Raw genomic sequence first — 5,231 nt, forward strand, 5'->3', positions numbered from 1 at the left:
GCCCTTAATGTTCAAGAACTCTATGAATCACTAAAATTTGTTGTCGCAAAGTTGTTACTGTGCTTAGACCAGAGCGCATTAGTTTAACGGTACATCTGTCAGATAAAAGAGCGAAAATAGACGAAATATTGTTCAATAATGATAAAATTTGTTACAATACGGCACCATTTATGTTCTCAAAATGAAATTCCCCGAAGTTTTATGTTAAAATGTGCAGATTCGGCGAACTTAATTGATAGCATAAATATTGGATTTGAACTACTTCCAGAAAAAAAATGTCGCTGGTCAAAAAACTGCATTGGGTTTTAAAATTTTTTAAAAAAAAAACTGCTAACAAATATTGAACAGTTATAAATATCAGATAGTCTAAAAATTAAGTAGAAAAAATGAAAACGAATAAAAAAGATAAAAGTGTTTGTTGTAGTTGGCTAAAAAATCAAACAAATTTTTTCAAACAATCACGCCACTTTTAATTTTTTATGCCACAATTTACCCACTTTTATTTAGTCACACTTTAGAGGTTTTTTCAAAGGCTTTAGAAGGACATCATAGAAGCCTCAAAAAATTATAAAATGTTAGACTATACTCTATGATTCTACCCTTGCTTCAACTAATTTGAGAACATAAAAAAAATCGAAAAACTTTGACAACAGGGATCACCCAATTTTAGTCTTAAAAAATCTATGCTTTGTTTTGGGGCGATTAGGTTCATTTTTGTTTACCGAGGTACCATTTTCCGTCTTCTGTTCTTAACCAGGAACTTATTTCACCTCTTCTGTTCTGAACCAGGAACTTATTTCACCTCTTCTGTTCTGAACCAGGACCTTTTTCTGAGACCTTCATTCATAACTCTTCCTTAAACGTGAACAAATTTTGATGGTCTCGAAACAGGGTAAAAATGCCACATGAGTGACCAATACAATAATGAACGACCAATTTAATTACAGAAAGTGTTTCAAAGCCAAATTATGATTGTGGCCTGTTTAATAAAACATTTTTCAAAACCATTTGTGAAAAACGAGCGTTTAATTGAGCAGAAACGCAATATTGAAGTTTTTTCAAAAAATTTTTTTGACATATTAAGGAAGCATTTTGAAACAATTTTTTCTGTAAAAACTAGACAATGTCATTTAAAAATCTCAAAAATTTTCTGGAAAAGTGATAATATGTCAGGTTAGAAAGCACAGCTAAAAACTAATATAAAAATCTTTAAAAAGCTCAATAGTAGTATGAAATGTTTCGTAATATCAATATAAATCCACGTTGCACAGAAAGAGAGAAAAAATGTTTTTATTGAAATCAATTATTTTCAACTTTGTGTTTTAATCAAATTATTTGAAGACATTGGGGCTTGTTGAAACGATTTTGCTGTAAAAATGTAATTATTGATGCACCAGTTTTCCCAATGGAACGCTTCAATAAATTGTGCGTTTTTAAAAACAACCATTTTTCTCAATATGATTTATCCATTATTTTATGTTAAAACTTTTTAAATTATTTTTAAAGTTCAAAACTTTCAAATTGTCAAAATACTTGGTTAGAGGACTCATTGTCGGGATGATTTTCAGAACATTTTATTATGAGCAAGTTTGGACCCAAAAATCACCATGGTATCCCCGCAATTGAGACTTTACCTTTTGTTTTGTGCCCTGAACCCACAAAATTGGGTCCTGAACCTTTCGTCTTAAACCCACACAATATAATCGAAAAAAATTAGGACTGTCACCACTCATTAGGTGACAAACTGGTTCTCGCACAGCAATAACTGGGAAAGTGGGCAAAAATTGGATGCGCCGAGACTATGAGTTAACCATTGTGGCGCTAAGGGTGCTGTTGCATGAATGATTCTTATAACAAAAGTTTTCTAGCAACTAACATTATGGCTGAATCCCTCGTTAGGGTCACTGGAACTCCTTGAGATAACCGATTGTAGGTCATTGATAAAAACAACCGGCTGAAAGTTTCAAATAGCGGCGAGCCAGGCTACAAAATTCAAACTTTTTGAACCAACTCTGAGAAGCCCCTAAAGGTACAAATAAGTGTTACAAACTGGTCATTTTTTTCAACACAATTTTGGCCTATTGTTCATTTTTTTTCTTCGCCGCACCTCATCGCCGCACCTGTAACTAGACTGGACTGAAATGGGGGTATAAATGGTTACATCCAACGCAAACGGTTGTCCGGTTACCAGCCAAGGAGAATTTGTCTCCTGGACTTGAGTTGTTCTCCTGAATCAAATTTGTCTGTTTGCAGACGGTAGCTAATTTTGCAGTCGAGCAAGCAGCAAATCCCTCACTCTATCATGCCGCGATATCATATCCTCGACGATGACTGAATGCATGATCACTCAGTTTGTCCAGTGTTCCGTTTTGACGGTAAGGGCATTTTCGTTCCGCAGTGTATATCGGAAACCCAATCCAAAAAGTTAATGCGGCTCTGAACTCATTCGGTTGAAGCTGAAGGCGCAGATTAGGGTTTGGAGGGGTAGAAAACCAAGCACCTGACTGACTCAACGATGGGGAAAGCAAACGCCTGATTTCCAAATTTAAAATCTGATGACCGAGAATGTTGCAAAAAACTGCATAGCAAAGTGCTTCCTGAAACTTGTGTTTATTGCTTAATTAAGAGATTGTTCTTTTTAAGATTTGATTATCTGTTAATTTCTCACGAGTTGTTTGTTCTACTAAAACGTCTGACTGTGATACTGACTCATTGTTCACCGCTTTCATTTGATTACCTGCCTGCCTATTTTTAATTTCATTGCCTGTTTTCCTTATTTGTAGAGAAGCCTGCTTCCAAGCGTTGTCAGTTATAACGAAGCCTAATATATTCTCATAAATTGTTCTCTGAATATTGTCAGATTTCCGTTGTATAACAGGAAATAACAGAGGACGACGTAGTGTTACATTGCAGGGAATATACTATCTTCGGAGCACCAAGACAGCTTTGAAGATTTCCAAGTGCACACTGTGTTGTCTAAATAAGCAAGGCCGTCCAGCAGTTTTTCCATTATGTTTTCTTCAAAGCAGTGGCCACAAATTTGGCATTGCCAATGGCACCCCACAAATCTCAAACCCTGCTTTGATATTTCTCTTTACCCTGTTATCTAAAGCATTCAAGCCAACGGGTGACTAGAGCCCTTCTTTTACTGTTTAGAGCTCTAAACTGCAGCCTTCACCGAAAGTTGTTGATCGCTACCACCAAGAATGCCGTCATCCAGATTCCGATTATGGTCTTCTAGATTTGGTAGTTTAATTTCAATTTCTATAAAGGTTGGCCACAAAGCTAGTCAAAGAAAAAATCTCACAAAAAGGATCGCCGTGTTGTACTTCAGATTGGCTACATATTTTTGAGTTGTTAAAGTAAAATGAATGCGTTGCCACACGTGGTGAGTGCGTGGCAACACAATGTAAAACTTAGTAGCTTCTTCCAAAACCTCGCTTTTTTCACCGAACCAAAAGTATTTTGAATTGAATCCGCAATATTCCGGATTTTTTTTCACTTGGTCAGTCTGCAATGGGAAAGAACCCATCTTTCAGTTTTTTAGTGCAGTTAGTGTTGCACTACCTTAAAAAGGAGCAACAAAATCGTAAAGGCTGAATTCTGCTGGCTAGGTTAACGAACTGTGATAGTTGATTGTTTAGATTCAATCGGGGGCAGCGGAATATACTGCATGCAGCAGATGTTCGGAATACATTTTTGACAGCCCAGATGCAGTAAATTAGGAGAATGACTCGATTTGCAAAATTACTGATGCCTCGTCTAATTGATACGCAGGCGTGATACCAACTTGATCAAATTTGTGGTCAGGTTTTTTTCCTTAGGGTGCAGCAGCTTTTTAACGTTGCAGCGTTGTCAGGTGCGAGGCCGTCCAAAAACAAAACCTTCGCTGCCCTCTTAAACAGCCTTTGCAAGCAAAGACATTTCACGCAGCTTGTTAAAGCGTCTATTGAGGACGCCACGTACCACTGTACAACATAATCACCTGAGTTCAGTCGCTCAAGTTCTGCTCAACATCTATTTCTCTTGTTAAGGATTGTCACTCTTAACCCCCGATTAGATGCTCGTAGAACACATTTGCTGGTCGAAATTTTTTTCCCGTTATTCTAACGATTCTGATTGAGAAAAAAAGCATCAATAAAGGATGTTTGGGATTTCAACCATCTCAATCAAAACTTTACAGGAATGAATATGAGGTTTTCAATGCGCTTACTGCCGATGGTTTCGAGATCTGGTAGTTCAATTATTTGTATCTGTTACAACTAGATTTACTGAACTCGCGGACTGGACAGTCGCGTCTCTCCGGGTCGCTAAATTTAGTGGTATCTTTTTCACTTTCTTTAGTAGGCTGCTTTAGTTGCGAGTAGGCCCATTTTGATTTCGAGCTTACCATTTCATCAAAATTGTGTCACTCCTGGTCATATCTAATTTTAGATTTTTCAAGATTATGTTCAATAACAGATATTCGGCTAAGTTTATCCTTTTTGCCGTGCTAGAAAGGGAGTGTCTTTTGGGGCTCTTGAAAGCGGGGTATAGTGTTCTCATTTAATGATTGAGTCATTTGTTGATTCAATACCGAAGATAAATTGCATTGCTCTGCCCCCTTACTAGGCTCTGTATTATGATCGGTCTAAGCTGATAAAATCTTCCAGTTTTCTTTAGTTTTCATATCTGTTTAATATGATAAATATTGAATGCGCTTTTGTAGAACGTTTATTTTCATTTTTCGTTCACTAAATGCTTCTGACGGTACTCTGGTTTTTTTATCCCACCAGATAAAAAGCGTTGGTTGTTTTTTTTGTTAGATCGCCCCCGTTTGAGATCTACACAAGATGCTGACCAAAAAGCAGACTGTTGCCAACCTTGAAGAGATGAAACATTTAACAAACGAAATTACATGGCCAATATCCGAAAAGGTAAATTTCCACAAATTTTGCCTTTCTTGGATAAAATCCATTTGTGGAAATAAAGTCTCATTAGGATAGTTTCTCAAAAACTAAATAAACTTCAACTCTTTTTGCATTTTTTATCACAAAAATTACGTGTTCGCATATGAGCTCCTGCTTTCCTAAAAATAGTAACGTGGTCATGCGATTTGTAGTGCTCATGCAGAAAAAAATAATCATTATTTTCTTGCACTTGCTTCCGTTTTGTGAAGTGTGACATTCTGACCTGTATCATTCTTGTCTTGGGAGACAAAAATTCCTCTGGGAGAAGTGACGAAAGAGAGT

This window comes from Convolutriloba macropyga, chromosome 14, assembly GCF_964194025.1.
Source record: "Convolutriloba macropyga chromosome 14, txConMacr16.3, whole genome shotgun sequence".
Taxonomy (NCBI): Eukaryota; Metazoa; Xenacoelomorpha; order Acoela; family Convolutidae; genus Convolutriloba; species Convolutriloba macropyga.